Consider the following 18,750-nt stretch of genomic DNA (forward strand, 5'->3'; position numbering starts at 1 on the left):
CTCTGTGTTTTTACACCAGTATAGCTCTCATTGTCGTGCCTCATTTTTGTATTTCAGCAAAACATTCGCGCTTGACACACACACACACACACACACACAAACACAAGTACGTTCAGTATGACAACTCACATTTAAAAAATACGATGACAATCAAAGCGCAGATTTATAAACAAGGAATTTATTAGAAGGAGACACTCATACCAAGTGTTTAATGACAGCAGCACCAGGTATACCTTAACTTCAGCTAAATTCGCTTATTCCCAGTGAAAGCTTGCACACAGATAGTCAATAAATCAATCGAAGCTTTATTTCAGTTAGCAATACAGTGTGCGGTACAAACTGGCGGTTTGAGAGAAAAAGCAGTTTTCACGACCACTTGACAAGGCTCTCGAACCTTTTTAACACATTGACAGTTGCGACAGGAGAAAGAAAAGAAAAAAAGGAAAAAAATTGGAGCAACAATAGGGTACAATATGTGTAATGCAATGAAATCTCTCGGACATTGTTAGTACAACAGTTGCGTATATCATTACACAATGATACGTAGAACTTCAAATGCAGTTAAAACATGCAGTGAATACTCGCATAATAAATACACAGTATGAAAAATAGTTTGAGTTAACGTCAAACAGTGCAAAATTATATTTATAAAAGAAAAGGCGAATGCTCTATATGAGGTCAACGAGAACTAAGCCACGAATGAGTCTCGAATAGCATGAAATGGCATATAGCATAAATTCTCATAGAATTCAGTGTTTAAGTATTTAGGCAGTATGTACAACAACATAGCGAAACCATAGTTAGTTCTGCGTCGTGGTAAGATATAAGTATGTCGTTTTCTAGTTTCATATGGCGTAATAGGCGGGGTAAGCTTTACTATGTGATTAAGGAAGGGGTCATTCTGTTGTCGGTTTTTTTAACAGGCAAACCTGTATTGAAACACTTTATTTAGACCAACAATTTTATATTTCAGGCTCAGGGGAAGTGTTGGGGCATTATACGACGTATCAGCAATTATCCGGAGCATTTTTTTTCTGAAGAACAAATAATTTCTGAATATTCGAAGCAGTGGTCTCACCCCAGACTAGAAAAAAGTAATTTAGGTACGAGTAAAAGGAAGCGTGATATAAAGTTAGCTTACTCTTGACGGGTAAACAATGCCTGTTGCGTGAAAAAATTCCTACAAATCTGGAAAGAGTATTGCAAGTTTTATTTATGTGCGCGTCCTATGTCAATGTGGTAGTAAAAACAACACCAAGAGACGTACATTCATTGACATAATCAATATTACTACCATTTGAGACTAGAGGCGGTGGATTTGACATGCACTTTTTCTTCGGGTGAAACATCATCGCCTTTGTTTTACTTTCGTTAATGTTTAGTGAATTGTGAAGTGACCATTTCGCCAATAATGGAAGAACCCCATTAGCAGTCTCAGTTATTTTCAGAATTTTATCGGAAGAAAAAAACAGGGATGTCTCGTCTGCATACGTAATGAATTTCGCCTCATTAGAGATATAAGTAATGTCATTGAAATAAACAATAAAGAGCGGAGGTCGCAATAAACTGCCTTGCAGGACGCCATTTTTGATTTGCAGGACTTCAGACGAGTAGTTTCCAATTACTACATACTGCAAACGTGAGTTCAAGTATGATTATAATTAGATTAAGGGCATGTCCCCGTACACCGTAGTGTTCTAGTTTTGCATAAAGAACGTCGTGGTTGAGCGTGTCGAACGGCTTGCTGAAGTTTACAAATATGCCTAATTAAGTAGTTGGGATTCAAAGTTATTTAGTACATGTTCTTTTTGGTCAAGTAGTGCGTGTTCCGTTGATCTGTTCCGAGTAAAGTCATACTGACGGTCAGTAATTACAGAGTGCCTGAGAAAAAACAATGGAGACGGCCGCGAATTATTTGCTCCAGTCCCTTTGAAAAATACGGAAGGATAGACATAGGCCTATGATTACTTAAAATATTCCTATCATCTTTCTTATAAATAGCTGCAACTCGTGATAGCTGCATATCTGCGGAAAATTGTCCTGTGATCAGTGCAGTGTTGAACATATGTGTTAGACATGCAGCGAGAAAGGGTAACACATAATTTACCTGCCTACTTTGGACATTAAATGCGTCTAAGCTAGAGCTATGGCGTAAGGCGTTAAGAGTAGAGTATACCCCATTGTCGTCTGTTGGCTCAAAAATAGTGACTGACTGTTCGGTCATGCCGAAAATAGGTAAAGTTAGGATTGTAATTGCTTCTACCATCTTGGGAAAAGAATTCATTGAAGGCAGCGGCTAGCTTTGGCCTCCATAATTTATGCCTGTCTATGGTTAAACATTTGAGTCCCTCGGTGTGGGTATCTCTATTTAATAGTAGATTGAAGTATCTCCATTTGTCTTTTGGTTTGAGTGAGAGGGCTACGTCAAATAATTTATTTTAGCAGGCATTTCGAGCAGAGCGAATTTCGCTGTTAATTTTGTTACGCAGAGACTTGAACTGGGCAAGAATTTGAAGGTCTTTAGTATTTATAAATTGAGCACATAATTTATGTATCTTTCTTATAAGATGTAGAAGTCGGGCTGTCATCCATGGCTTGTGTGCTTTTTTGCAAGGTGAAATATCAATGATCGGGAAGCAGTCGTTGTAGATCGGCAGGAAAAGTTGAAGAAGCTCTTTGTATGCTTTTTCAGACGTATATTGTCCGCAAACTGGACTCCAATCTACAGATGCAATGCGACACTTAAATGTTTCAAGTCATCTATCGGACATTATCTGGCGCCTTGATTTCACAGAGACATCATGAAAGAGCTTTTTTCTTTAACCCATAAAAATACAGGTAGGTGATCGCTAATGTCTGCGGCTATACAACCGGACTGCAAAGCTGTAGCATGATTTGTGATAATTAAATCAAGAGTTGAAGAAGTTCTGGACGTCACGCGCGTCGGGCGATTAATGACGTTATTAAAATTAGCACTTTGAATTGTGACCACCATTTGCTGTTGAGCAGGGTTGTAGGTCACCATGTCAACATTAAAGTCACCACCAATGTAGGATAAAAATTATCAGAAAGGAACGTTATTTCCCGTTCAAAGTCACCAAAAAAGTCAGACAAGTTCGCGGGAGGGGGGGGGGGGGGCGGTAGACGACAGAAATAAAAAATCGGCCACTTTGGACAGTAAGCATTTCTATGGTGCTATTACTTAAGCAGTGTTCCGATAGCAGAATGCATGTACAGCCTTCTTCCGCAAGCAATGCGACGGCACCGCCACGCTGCCACGTGCGATTAAGATAAAATGAGTTGTATCCCGGGATTCGTAAGACGACAGAATCGTGACGATACCACGTTTCCGTTAGCAAAACTATGTCAAAAGGGGTGTTGCAAGCTAGATAATAACGATGCGAGTTGTTCAGCTTTATTCTAAGCACATTGCATGTTTAAATGTACAATTTGAAAATACCTATACTTGCCTGGAAACGCTTTGCTGAACTGAGAAGGAGTAAAGAGAATAGTTGAGTGCTGTCTCGAGTTCTTACTGCCGTGTAACTCAGAATAGGCTCACCTTGTCACAACATACAAGCTACCATTCAATATCACCTTAAGGTAAGCATCACACCTGAGCAGAAAGTAGTGGCCCAACTACTTGGGCAAAGCCATTCTGCATATAGAATCTGTCGTTTTCGCAGTGAAAACTTAGAAGCAGTTGTCAAACTCTACGCAGCCGCAATAGAAACAATTAATGTACGCTACTCCAGAAGAGTACAATGATTTGTTCAGTGCTGTAGGACTCGAACAAGGCAACTCTACCAAACGGCAGTGGACAAACATCACCCTTTACGAAAGCACTCGGTATTATGTAAAACATAAAAAGCGACAGCTTCACTTAAAGTCCTAAAAACATAATGTCTCTATCGGAGAAGGCACAACACACAAAGCGTTTCCTTCAACAAATGGTATGTGGAGTTTGCGACTCACTCGGATTAGTTGTTCCTGTTGTTGTGCGAGGCAAAATGCTGTTTCAGCAACTGTGGGATCAAAAATTGGACAGCATCAAGAGCTGCAAAATTCACGTGCCAAATTGTCAAATTCTGTTGCATGTATTTGTGTACCCATACGAAAGCTTATGGAGTGTCTGGATATTTTTGTGCTGAAGTATATAGCAGCAGTGTAACCACATCTCTAAATGCTGAGAAATCAAGAGTCGCTCTGCTGAAAGCTGTCTTTTATTACGCCTAGAACTAATTAGAATGCTAACAGACCAGCAGGTTACTTATATACACACAACAACGATACGCTCCATTTTTAGACAAAATGCTTTTGTTCATGTGGACCGTTTTTAGCCGGCTTGAAGCGAATTCTCTCAAGCTAGAGGTCTTCGTCAAGGTCCGAAGATTGGAAATTAATGCTGTGACTTCGACACAAGATTGTAGCCAGCGGCATTGCCTGGGTGAAAGAAGTTCTGCCGATTTGCTAAGAACAGGTGAATAATTTGATTCCTTGACAGTGTGGAACGTTGGGGTCAAGCACCGAGTTTCCTTCGGCAAAGTCAGTACCAATGGCTGCTTATGAAGCTCTCAGCTGCTGAAGACGAGTGTTGTGATCTCGTGGAGTCTGTGCATACAGCACTTTACGTGGCAGACGCCACGGAGAAAACACGAATGCCAGTACTTGAAAGGACAAGACACCGAAAGCACAAGTTTGCCATCGAGCTGCTAAGAGTTACGGCACGGCTACACCACTTCATCATCGTCATATCATCATCAGACTATTTTTATGTCCAGAATTGGACGAAGGCCTCACACTGCGATCTCCAATTACACATGTCTTGCGCTAGCTGATTCTGACTTGAGCCTGTAAATTCCCTCATTTCATAACTCCCCCCAAAATTTCCTGTCATCGTCGACTGCGCTTCCCTTCACTTGGCATCCATACCTAAGTGTAATGGTCCACCAGTTATCTTGCCTACGCATTCCGTGACCGGACCAGCTCAATATTTTTTTTCTTTTAATGTCAACTAGAATATCGGCTATCACCGTTTGCTCTCTGATACACACCGCTCTCTTCCGCTAATAACAATAGGCCTAACATTTCTCGTACCATCGCTCTTTGCTTCCTTGCCATTTGTTTCCTTGCCAGGCTATTCAAGATTACTCGTCTTTTGTACATTATTCTTCAGCCCCGCTCTTACTCTTTGTTGGTTAAGGTCCTCAATCATTTGTTGCAATTCATTCCCGGTGTCGCTGAATAGGAAAATGTCATCTGCAAGTCCATGGTTGCTGAGATATTGGCTGTTGATCCTCACTCCTAATCCTTTTCATTACAATAGCTTGAAAACTTCTAAGCCTGCAGTGAATAGCATTGGAGAGATTGTGCCTCCTTGCCAAACCTTTTTCTTGATAGTTAATTTTCTACTTTTCTTTTGGAGAACCAACGTAGCTGCGGAGCCTTTGTAGATAATTCCCAAGATACCTCCTGTACTCCCTGATTACACGGTACCTCTGACTGCTGGTATCTCTATAGAATGAAATGCATTTTCATAATCCATGAAAGCCATGTAAAGAGGCGGATTGTCACTGCGCAGATTTCTCAATTGCCTGATGAATGACATGGATGTGATTAATTGTAAAATGTCCTTTCCTGAAGCCAGCCTGTTCTCTTGGTTGATTGAAATGAAGTGTTGCCCTGATTCTATTGGAAATTATCTTGGTGAATATTTTATGTACTGCTGAAAGCAAGCTAAAGGGCCTATATTTCTTCAGTTATTTAACACCTCCTCTCTGATTGATTAGTATAATTTTGGCATCCTTCCGCATATCTGGTACACTTGAAGTCGTGAGGCATTGCGTACAAAGTACCGCGCAATCTTTTCAAGTATAATATCTACTCCAGCCTTGCATAAATCAACGGTTATTCCATCTTCTCCTTCTCCCGGGTTATGTCTTGCAAAGTCATTGTAACTTCATCGCTGGTTATGGATGAAGCAGCCGCATCTGTTCATAATACTTGACATAAAGGTAGCATGGATGCTCTGGATACTGTACAGGCCAGTATAGAATTCTTTTACTGATATTATCACATACCAATGTTCTTCAGATGAGATTGCCCTGCTCATCTACCAGCACATACATCTTGCCTTGACCTCTGCCAAGTTTTCTTCTCGCAGATTTCGTGTTGAGACGATTTTCTATTGCTTCCTCAATCTTTCCCACACTATAATCCCGAATATCCCTTACTTTCTTCTTGTTGATCAGTTCTGACAACCCAGCGGATTCTATCTGATCTGTTGAGTTAGACAATTTCATGTTTTGTCGTTTCTTTATTAGGCCATTCATTACATGAGAGAGCTCACCCACTGCTTTCTTGGTGCCTTACCTCGCACTTCAATTGCAGCTTCTGAAATGAGGCTAGTTACGCTTTCAAACATTACTTATAGGAGTATGTTATCTTCATATTCTTGTTCTAAAGCTGCATATTTGTTTGCAAGCGCCAGCCTCAATCCGTCTACTTTTACTCTTAATTCTCTAGGTTGGCCTGTTCCTCTTGACTAATTTTACTCTTTCTGTCTTCAAATCGAGAGTAATTCTAGACCTCACTAACCTATGGCCAATGCCCTTTACGCTACCTAACACTTCTATATCCTTCACTATGGAAGGAACGGGAGAGAGTATAAAATTTATCTCATTTGTTGTTACTCGTTTAGGACTTTCAAGATCCACTTGCTGTTGCGGCACTTCCTGGCGAAGATATTCATTATTCGATGTCTGTTCCTTTCCACCAATTTTACCAACGTCTCTCCTCCAGCATTCCTAGAATTGATGCCGTAGTTGCCAATTGCTTGTTCCCCAGCCTGCTCCCCCCCCCCTTTGCATTGAAGTCGCCCATGACAACAGTATAGTGACCTTGCACCTTTCTCATTGCTAATTCAACATCTCCATAAAACTGTTCTATTTTTTCATCATCATGACAGGAGGTTGGAGCAAGGCTTCTTCTCTCTTAGTCTGTACGTCCTATTCGGATTTAATACGACGGCTGCTACCCTCTCACAATTGCTGAAAAACTTATCAATGTCGCCCGCAATGTCCTTATGAATTTGAAATCCCACCCCGTATTCTCTCGTATCTGGAAGACCTCTGTAGCGTAAGACGTGGCCTTTAGTCAGCGCTGCATAAGCCTCACGAGTTGTTCTAACCTTGCCAAGGTCAATAATATTTTATTTATCTATTTTATTTATTTACATCATACTGCAGGCCATGTGGCCCATGCAGGAGGGACAAGACAATACATAAAAATTACGCGCACACAAGGCAGAATTGCAAAATATAAAACTTAGGAATGCTAACAAAATAGCACAAAAGAGCAATGTTACTTAGGAAATACTGGCATTATGAGCTTGAATCGATTCAGGGGAGTTGAGATGATGGAAAGGTATCAGGCTCCATTCTTCTATAATTCGAGGAAAGAAAGAAACTTAAAGAGGTTTGGCCTGGCAACTTAAGGGGTGACACTGAGGGGGTGGGAATGGCGGGTTTTCCTGGGTGCAGAAAGGGTTATATATGAACTAGGATCTAAATAAAATTTGCAGTTCATTAAGGAGCACAGGAACGTCAGTCGTATTATTTTTCGCCTCGTTTGAAGGGTCTGAAAGCCATTAGTGCGCAATATTTCACTTACAGACTCTTCGCGGCCCTATTTGAAAAAAAAAAACGTATGGCTCTTCTTAGTATCCTTTCAAAGGCGCTAATGCTGATTTTGGGGAACGGGTCCTAAATAACGCATGAATATTCCAATTAGGGCCGAATAAAAGTGGCATGGACCAATGATTTCACTTCATGGGATGCATGTTTAAGCTTAGGGCGAAGTAGACGTAGCACCGCCCCGCCATAGCCACTCAGGTACCACCGATATGTCATACCTGAGCAATAGCATGGTGCTGGGGCAAGGCGCTATACTACAAATATTCATTATGTCTCAAGAATGTGCAAGTGAGGGAGAGACAAAAAAGAAATGTGACGGGTTTATTGGAATCGAGAACTAGGTTTGCTTCCCTAAGCTGCGACACAGGAGAGGGGCTAGCAACAAAGGTGAGAAGAAATTAAAGAGAGTGAGCACGTACACAAAAGCTTCCGGTTACAGCACAGAATAACAAATAACACTCCTCAATGCTAAAGTTGACATTGCAGGTTTGGTGACCGTAAGGCTCGCAATAGAGCATTTGAAGTCCCCTGCTGCAACGATTTGTCAGGTTGCTATTCCAGGATGATTTGTTCATACGACGGGTGTGCAATTTTTTGTGTGAAATCGCGGAAGCATTGATGCGACGAGCATGATGTTTGCAAGCATGTTAGACAATCATCTAGATATCCAAACGGATAATCAATACAGCTCTTACAAAGATTTCCGCTGAATGCTTCAAACACGTTTTGTAAATCACTTATTCAGTTAATTACTGAGAGGGCTTGAAACGTGCCTGCGCCGGTCAATAATACGGGGAATACCTCAGCTGTGTCAGAGACTCGACGTAACATCACGAGCACTTGTATGCCGTGACGTTCATCGAGGAGCGGACAAAATGTGACAACGGAGAAAGAGATGTCCTTTTATTGCGATAGCAATTATATGGACACTTCAACCGGATTTCTGCCGTCGCCGTTCGCCGTCAGGTACCCTATAGATAAAATCTTCGCCGCGCGCCGTATGCCCGAGCGGAAGCGTGCGGGGACGCGCGCTATCACGGAGAGCGAACGCACTCAATCTCCCACGCGCAAGCAAGGAAGCGGGAAGCCAGCGCCGGAGGGAGCTGGGGGGGGGGGGGGGGGGGGCGCACTTCTACGCTGCCAGCAACCGCGCTCGTCGCTCGCTCGCACCGTCGCTTGTCTCCACACGGCTCTGACCTTTATGCGCCGTGCATTCGCCGCTCAGTTTCCGTTGAACCGATAGACCGCACGTACCTTCGCCCGCTGCTTGCTGCCAGCGTTTTGACAGTCGTTATCTGCAGTCATTCAGTGTGATCTATTCAGGTTTGTTTGTGCGCGCTCACACCACGCTTGTTCATTCAGTTAGTAATAGTCGGGCCACATTTTCCAACGCACGCTACACATGCAATGCTGCCCGGATCGGCTGTGCAGCGCTACAGGTGTGTCCCTTCGCACGCGCTGCCCACGGGAAGCGCTTCTCATGAACACCACCGTTTCACAGGCGCCTTCTCGTGGTCATCGAGTCTCTCTTCATGTCGGTCTACTTACGGCGCAGCACACCTGCTTAATTAATCAGCTCATGTTTACTACAATTCATATTGCTACCAAAGCCGCTCACCTTACTTCGTATGGCATTGCTGTGTTGCTATCGCGTTCATTGCTTCGCCCTTGGGGCGAAACTGTGACATTTTTTCCTCTCGTATCCTGCCCGTATCTCCATTCGTGGCGTTCACTTAGAATATATTGCGAAACAACCTAACCGAATCTTTTCCTTCAAACAAACCAATAAACAGAAAATGGGCGCACTCACACATATTTAAATTGTCATTGTGCCGGTCCTAAAAGTTTCCGCAGCGACGAGCTGTCATGACGCCCAAGAGCAACTGCAGCAAAAATACTAAGAAAGGAACAAAAACTTCAACGTGAAACATACCAGGTTCATGTTGCTTACATCTCCCCTGAGATTGTGGAACTAATGTACGAGAAAGATTCGCCTAACTGGCTTAACAAGCATGTTTGAATGAGCTTACCTCAACAACCTTACCTGAAGCAACAATAAAAACATTCACTCGCTTGTACAATGAATGCTCCGTAAAGCTTTATGTTCACCAGAAGTGAGCTGGAAATGTTGAGGTTGTATTGTCGACACAAAAAATGGGACGTAAAAGATCCGAATTGTACTCCGCATTCGATTGCGCAAGTTCACCCTTTTTACAGCCGCCCTGTTTTATTGCTCGATTACCAAAACAAAATAAAAAGTTCTAAAATGGTATCTAAGGACATTGAAGCAGAATGCCATTGTTACGTACCGGTAGAGAACGTCAGTCTTTCACAAGCCGAAACTTTCTAAAAAATAAGTGGAATTATGCAGAGGCGTGCATATGACATTGAAGAGTTCAGCCTATTTCCGCAATTTCATTCTGAATAAGTATTTACGGTTCACTGCAAGGACCGATCGATCCCCTTTGGTTTGAACGGAAATTGCGGGCCTATTAGAGAAATGGGCGCTGTAGTAGTAGCTGAGTGCGTTTTTTATCCGGCAAACAAAACCCTTTGGGACTAATAAAAAAATTATGTGTAGCTTGCAAGTATTCGTTCTTGAAAACGTTCTTGGTAACAAGAAATACCAGGAGTATACACTTTTTTTTTAGTGGGTGCTGTTAAGGGTTTGTCGAAAGTCGTGACAATGGCGCTCGGTGAGCTGTTTAAAACGAAGGAAGCGCACGCAGGTCTTTATTTATAGCTTCAGCTTGGGTGCGCAGAGAACTCAAGTCGACAATTTTTTTTTATATGGTGCATTTAACAGTAGAACCATCAGTACACTGACATGCCAATACCGTTTGATTAGGACCATAAGGACTTACACAGTGAACGCAAATTACTGTTTCCAGGTGAGTAGTGAATCATTATTAGAGTGAAAGGTATGTTTAAAACAAAAGCGCACGTGGAACAACAATGACAATAGCGGCCATTCATATTTGAATACCGTTTTAAGCCTACACAACTACAGGGGCCTATGGAAGTCAACAAAGAAACGTCTATGCATTAGTAGACTGACAGCTCTAAAGTGAAATAAAAACGACGGTACAACCAAGCGCGAAACTTTTCAGAGCGTGGAAGTCGCGACAAAGGTAAACTTTCTCGCGAATTCGCCACTCAGCCTCTATGGAAGACTAGGAATGACGAACATCCACAGCATTTCTCGTTCCTGCATCAGCGGAGCTGCTGTAACTATTATTTTTTTTTTGCTTCAGGGTTTCGCACCAGCCGCTACACTTCCCAGCAGTCACTGCGTATAGTTGAAAAGTGTTTATTTTATTTCGTTATTTATTTTATTACTTTATTTAGGTCCAGACATGTGCACACTTTACCTTTTCTCAGCTAAACGATTCTTGGGCGGGGGTTCATGTCAAGGATCGCAGCGCTGAAAACAAAATGAAGCTACGACAGTTTGTGAAGCTAGCCTTTTCTTTTTCTAGGGTTCTGCAAATGGCGGACACTAATACGCTAGAATTCCTAGGGCTCAGACGAAGTTAAGTTTTTGTCCGACCATCGAGAACTAGTGCTATTTGTTTAGCTGTCGTGTGAAAAGCGATGACGCAAAGTTAGGTCCCTCTCTTTCTTTGAGAAAAGAAATACGGAATCGTTGCATACCATTCTTTCGCCTGAGCGTGTCGGAAGAGCTTTTGAAGCCTTCTCAAAAGAACCGACTTCACGCATTTATAAATCTGCATGCGCTTTCTGTGCCACGTTTTTTTTTACGATCTATCAATGCGAGTACGCCTTTCGTGTTATTTTTCCAGGCAGTTGTGCAACTCTGCAAGTTATTGACAGTTCTCAAAAATACATAACCTGATCGCTACTGAAGTGTATTTGAAAAATATTCGATAGTGCATTCTTTTTTTATGTATTGCCCCGCATTCGCAAGATTGTACAGTTATTGCTTGATAGTTTCCAACTGGCTTAGAACTATGCATAAAAAAAGTAATTCTGGGTGGTTCGAAAACTACTTTTGCGTTATGCATGTGTTTATTTTTGGCGTAATTATAAATTGAAAGATAGCAAGAAGTCTTACGAGAACTTTGACACCCATTTGCAGCTTTTGTTTTTTTCCATGGTTTTCTCACTACGTTAAAATATCTCTTTAACGACGGTCCTGGTTTGCCTTCTGTAAAAGGATCCAAAACCCAAACTTTTTACGTCGCGAGCGGTATGATGCAATTAGCACTCTCACTTAAATAACTTTTGTTACTTCCCTATTTCCGAATTGCGGCACAGCTAATGACGGCGAGTTCTCACTCTAGAATTATATTGCGTAAGCTAATTTATTTATCGTTTGTTTTCGAGCCATGATTATTGTAAAAGAAAATATCGACGCTAATTTTATTGTGATCAATAATGTTTCCCGTTTGAAAATTGATTATTTTTAGGCTTATGACAAGCAACATTTTCACTGATTTGTTTTGTATGCAGTTCCTTTTTTAGAAATTGTTATAGCAATACTTTGTAGCACATTAATTTTCATTGCAGCAATGTTTGTCTCTGACTTTCCTACTACTTGGCAAATCATGCATGCGACGATGCTATCGTTAATGAAGTCATTTAGCAAACAGCAAAATTCATTCATATCAAATCTGCGTTTCTTCAGAGATCACCACAATTCCTGTAATTAAATGTGCTGACACGTGGACGAGTTGGTGTCGTTCCATTTTAACAAAAACCTAGCACCAAAAAGACGTGGACAAGCAAGAAACAACAAACACAGGCGCTGCCTCCAAACTAATATTTCATTTCCAACGACACAAAACAAGTAGACAACACAAAGAAATCTCCTATCTCCACTCCTATCTACTTACTTTGTTTCGTTGGATATAAAAGATTAGTTGCGGGTCTATTTCGCGCTAGTTTTTTGTTAAGATGGAATTAAATCTGGGGCGCCGTAATTTCCCACTTCATGGAATGCAGCCGGCTGATTATAAGACATCGTTAAATCGAACTAACATTATAAATGATTTTTCAGTTGAATAAATGAAACCCATTGCTCAAATCACAAAATACTTTTATTGTCTCTGCATAAGGGGCTTCTTTCAGATCTCCTGCTTTGTATACATTATTTCTTGCATATGGAATGCTTTAATTGCCGCGGGGCACATGCACAACGCGCAGCGATTGAAACGTGATACTCAGAGTGCATGACGACCGGTGCTTTCTGCGCCTTCTTGTTTTTTCTGGGGTTGTACGTGCCAAAACCAGTTCTGATTATGAGGCACGCCATAGTGGAGGGCTCCGTATTAATTTTTAACCGCCTTGGGTTCTTTAACGTGCACTACAACGCGCCACCGGTGCGTGATGGGGACACCGAGCTGATGCATTGTGGTTTATGATGAAAGGCAGAGCCATGTTGATGCCTTCTGACTGCATGTGGTGTCCGTGCAGTAATCAAGCACCCACCCTAGGCGCAAAAATTGCCTGTGGCCATGCGCTCCGAGTATCGTGTTCCAGTCGCTGGGCAGTGTACATTAGCAGTAAAATACAGATATCAAACAGTTTTCAAGCAAGAGCACAAAGCTGCGAGCTAATATCAATGTGCACCTGAGCGGATGAATTGCTTTGTGAAAATTGCAACAAGCTAACATGAAGGGTACTCACAGAAATGAAAGCATATCAGAACTGCTGATGGCCGCGAGATGCTTAAACGAGGTGCTCACTTTTACCCAATATTGCCGAAATCCAAAAACCTTGTGAAAAAAGTCGCAGTTTCGTCAAGGCGAAGCATCAATTGCGATAGCAAAATTTGTGAAGAGCTATACGGAGCAAGAATAGTAGTTTTATCGGCTGCATAAACTTGGACACATTCGCATTACTAACTGAATTAACAAGCCTGGTGTCAGCACGCACAAGCAAACATGAATAGAACACACTCTATGACCACAGACCACCACTGTCAAAATGCTGGCGTGAGCAAGCGTGACCGCAGCAGCGAGCGAAGGCTCGTGTGGTCTATCGCTTCAACAGAAACTGAGCGGCGAAAGCACAGCACATACGAAGGTAACAGCCGTGCGGAGATCGCTTTGAAGATACGGTGCGCGCGACAGCCCGAAGCCGCGCAAAGTACAAGTACGTAGTTGCTGGCAGAGCAAAAGCCTCATCCGGTTCTTCCCGCGCTGCCTGCCCGCTTTCCTCCTTTCGCGTGGGAGATTGAGTCGCCAGTTCCCCGTGCGCCCGGTCGCAGGACTACGCATTTGGTGCCGCAGCTAGGACGTCGCCTTTCCTCCCTCCCTCCATCCCCCCACGACCTTTCGCACGACGGAACACGTCAGGTTGTCTCTGCGCCGTGCGTTCGCTCTCCATGAAAGCGCGCGTCCCTCGCGCGCTTTGACTCGCACATACAGCATACAGCGCCCGGCGCTTATTTTATAGGCCTTGGACTTTATACGGAACCTCACGGCGACGGTGACGCCTACAGCAGAAATCCGCTTGGATTCCATATAATTGCAATCGCACTGAAATTGCGCGGATCACACCCACTGTTCAAGTCTATGGTATGCGAAGCATTTTGCAAGTACCCGGCTATCGAGCATTGTTTTGGGTTCCGCAAAACAAAACTAATTGGACCAACGTGTTCCTGTAAATTCGTAGTGGTTTGTGTGCGGGTCGGAGCGTAGGTACGGGACGACAGCAGCACCACAACAAATACGTCGTAGAGGGTCGTTTGTATGGCAGCAATTGCATGGTTTCTACGCTGGCCGTTTGACGCGAGCCTACGACATGGCGATTGTTAGGTTCTACATAGGTAGCGCACGAGCGTAAGCCAGTGAAACACGGATTTTGACGTCATCCGTAACTACGTGTTATACAATTGTACGTACATATGGTTATTCCATGTGGTGTTTGTTAAAACGACGATGGCATGCGTGCTTATTCAAAAAAATTTTACACGCGATTACGTTGGCCGATTGTGAAGTCTGCACAGCGTCGCAGTGACTTAACGGCAATCGAAATCAGTTGGAAATTATCAAGGAACCGAAAGCTATGGCGCCTCATTGTTTCTGCAGGGCCTTGATTCGGATTCAAACATTGAACGTGTGTCAGCTTCGAACGTTTTCACTTTGTTAAGTGATTAGAAATGAACAGTATACACGTACACTACTGAAAGAATATTGGCAACGCTGCTGAGCTAGTAATTGTCAAGTTGTCTTGTGTTTAGCAGCCTTTAAAGTAACACCTAAGCAGACGACGCGTACACATGGTGGTAAGCAGATATGACGCAAATACCAGCACGCCGCCTCCAAGATTTACACCTGTCCGAAGAGCGCCGGGTGATCTCAGAGGCCATGCTTAAGAGCCGCGCTTCTTGTCAGCATTCTGAGGCGTGAGCCATTTCAGCTGAGCGATAGTGGGGACTTTATTTTCAGTTTCAGTATCAGAAACGCCTATTTTTTGCTAGCTTTTGTGTGACGCATTCACTCATATTTCAAGCGTAAAAATTTTTGCCTGCAAACTTTTCTTATCTGCACCATCTGAAACTAGGCTTTCGGCATGGTCCACAATTTCATTGCAGTTCGCCTGTACAAACGCCAACACAGGTAGATGGAAACTTGAGGTGATCAGCGGCGGGCGAAAGAGGGAAGCCATTGCCTGGAACGAACGTTTAGAGAAGGGCAACTCAATGTGCCAACTGAACTTCCGCTTCGGCGGAGGGGTGTATTTCAGAAATGTTGAGGATGATTAAGTAAAATGTTGAGCGCCGTCATTGTATAATCTTCAACTGTTCGGTAGTTATTACAGTACCGTCTCTCTCTCGTCATTGATACTGCGCTTGTCTAAAAGCACAGTATGCTTTCCCACACTCGCTTTCCCACACATTTCGATTCATTCATTCGCCGCTGTGTCTGAATTGCTACGGTATTCTCATGCTTAGCAAGAGGTCGAGGGTTTCATTCCAGGCCGCGGCAGCCGCTTGGTTCAGGGTGAAATCTGAATGCTTTCATGCACCTACGCTTATGAGCTCGTTAAGGAACTCCAGGTGGTCAAAATAATCAGAATCCACCACTACGGCGTCCCTTTTAATCCTGCGTACAGTTTTGAGACGTTTATTTATTTGCAAGACCCACCAGTTACATACTAGTACATTGCAGAGCATTGCAAATATTGGAAATGACCACTATAATAAAACTTTTCATGTATATTTTGTCTAAAAAACCACCGTTCGTTAAATAAACGTTCCAGAGCAGAACCACTGAACCGATAGAGATACGCTTTACAATACGGCTGCTACAGGAGACCCACATCAAAAGGCGTCAGAGGGATCAGACAACTTTACTCACACCATGACTCGGGTCCTCGCTAGATACACACAGGGACGCACAAAGCAATCGCTATAGGAAAAAAAGGATATTTTTCTCTGTGTTCTTTCTCTATGTTCCGGGAAAAGAAGCTGCTCACAGTGCGGCCCGAGAACGGGCCATCGTGCGTCCATCCGCGGCCGCACGACAAACTCTTGCGATGAGCAGTTCAAATATCTCAGCCGTTCAGGCAGCGACCGGATTGTATCCCACAAGGAAATTCTACAATTCTACCGCCAGGGCAGGTGGCATTACCGTGCCGCTCACAAAAAATTAGATAAAAAGCAATCAGTTACTTGGCGCCTTTTACAGACGCACAATTTCCAAAACCCAGTAACGTGCAGTCCCCTCTATCCCGGGCTATATACTACGGATTGTAAATTATGCACAGGTTGAGCCGATCTTCACCACATCATGTGGGCACGTCCCCTGATAAGGACCAGAAAAAGCACTAGCTTATTATCTCCCCTTCCCATCACTAACCTAGAGCAGGGGGAGACTGCACTGCTCCGCTCAGACCCGGATCTCCAACTCCGGTTTGTCCAGATGGCCGAAGACGCCCCAAAGCACAAGGTCTGGCCGCCGCCTGAGGAAGAAGAGGACGAGCCCTCCCACTTGCCTCCTTCCTTAACTCCAGCGCGGACAAAATAAAGTTTATACTACTAGTATGATCTTTTATGATGACGTTACCCTCAGAAAGACTATACGCATCATCAGGGGCAAACTAAAGATGAAAAGAAAATAATTAATGATCACTGGAGGGTATTTTTGATGATTTTCATAGTTGGCCCTTCGGTGGCCTGCTTTTCTGGATCTCACCATTTGATAAAAAGCAACATTCTCCGCTTTTCCCCCGGTAATATCAAAAGTTTTATTCCTGAAAAACCCGATTGTTTTATTTTTAGTTCACTTCAAGGACACATTGCAGTACAATGTGTATAGGTAATGTGCTCTTTGTACGTCCCCGTAACAATGCCTCGTTGGTATAATTCTTACCAGAGGCTTTCAAAGTAAGCCTCATTGAACTAAACAGACCTAATGATGTCCTCGGAAGCCTGAAGTGGCATTTCTAGAGGGAGAATATAGAGTTTTGATGGTCTAATCTTTTAAATCGCTGTTTTTTTCCATCGGAAAAATCACAATTTTCTGATAGAACTCGGATTTCTCTTTCTTCTGTCATAACTTCATCAGTCAGAGTTTGCAACGCAATTATCTGCTGCGTGCCGATTTAGTGTTATTGAAAATTCAGTATTTTATTATAATCCTTTTCGGAAGTCAGCTGTGTAATGAACATGAATAAATGTTGGTGTTCGTGAAGGTGTTCACTCAATTTGAAAAAAAAAATCGAACATGAAACGCAGGGTTAGTTCACATATTCTATGAAACTCGAACGTTGAACCAGTGCTTTGAGTAGGCAGTAGTGTATTTAAATGGATCGCATTTATAGCCTGGCAAAAAAGCCTTTCATTAACACCTCTGTAATTATGTTCTCATTGATTTCTTTTCTGCTTTTTTGCAACTCCTATTACATAGTATTTGCTATCCCAGTTATAACCACATCTGGGATTGAATGTACGTGTAAATAAGTAGGTAAATATTCAGCCTGCACTGAACTTAATCATAGGGCGCATACTAGTGCATCGGGTCCGAGAGATGATAATGTGGTGTTGCGTTTGCCGAAGATGGACGACAAAGTTGCGTACGCATTAATGAACAGTGGGAGAGGTGTCGAATATTTAGCACGTTGGCGCGGAACTGTGCGTGAGATATCAGAACACGATGTGTCCGAGACCAGGGCTGTAATATATTCGTAGGAACATGGCTATTCTCATCAACATTTATTTTATCAGTTTCATCTTTTCAGACGAGCACTAACAAAATACTTGCGACACATATGGACTACTCTGCATATTCTCACAACCCGGCGAGATACCATCGCCACAGGAAGAAAAGGTTTTCTTAGTGGATGAAACATCCAGGCATTAAGAAAGCCTTCGTTGTGCTTTCTTGAATGTTGTCGTTGATCCTACTTGTAAATAATATTGCGTGATCAGATTGCGTGCGCGACGAGAATAGTGGTGCACATTCAGGGGCGTGCTGAAGCACAGACTATTACATGGAAATTTGCGATGAGTTATGCATAAACAGCTGACGCACTTGACTCGTACATCTCATTCGGACGATGCACGACTGTGCTCGCCGCTATCTTGGGAGTTTGAGTGTCACATATGTTTCTGGGCACAAGTTCACCCAGTAAAATAGAAAATCCTGACCTACAGTTTTAGCACAGTCTGTTTTGTGAACATCACTGCAACGTGTCAATGATTTTCCATGTTGAAGCACGAATCCCTGAACATGTCGCTGCATTTTTTAGGATTGCCGATTCTTTCAGTGCTGAAGCTGTCATCAAATTGTACACAACAAATATCCGATTGTTTACACCATGCAAAGTGTTGTAGAGGTATTGCACAGAAGCTCACTATCTTCAAGAAATGATGATTTATGTAAAGGAAGGCAACATTCCCTCACTCCACTGTGCACACACATTGTGCGGTGTGGGAAGAAAAAAACGTCTACTGTGAATCCAGAGTTTCTGAACCACAGTTTACGCATCAATGTTTTTATACGCACCTAAATGGGGACAATCATCGCTTAGGATCACAGGCTGACAGTTGCCGTTATTATTCAGTATTATATCGTTGTACTAACAA

At 42.8% G+C, this 18,750-nt stretch overlaps 1 pseudogene; it reads right to left on the reverse strand.

The window, feature by feature from the left end:
* Positions 1-460: 460 nt before the first annotated feature.
* Positions 461-2,035, reverse strand: LOC125940150 (uncharacterized; annotated as a pseudogene).
* Between the last annotated feature and the right edge of the window lie 16,715 nt (positions 2,036-18,750).

Source organism: Dermacentor silvarum, chromosome 9 (assembly GCF_013339745.2).
Source record: "Dermacentor silvarum isolate Dsil-2018 chromosome 9, BIME_Dsil_1.4, whole genome shotgun sequence".
NCBI classification, from domain to species: domain Eukaryota; kingdom Metazoa; phylum Arthropoda; class Arachnida; order Ixodida; family Ixodidae; genus Dermacentor; species Dermacentor silvarum.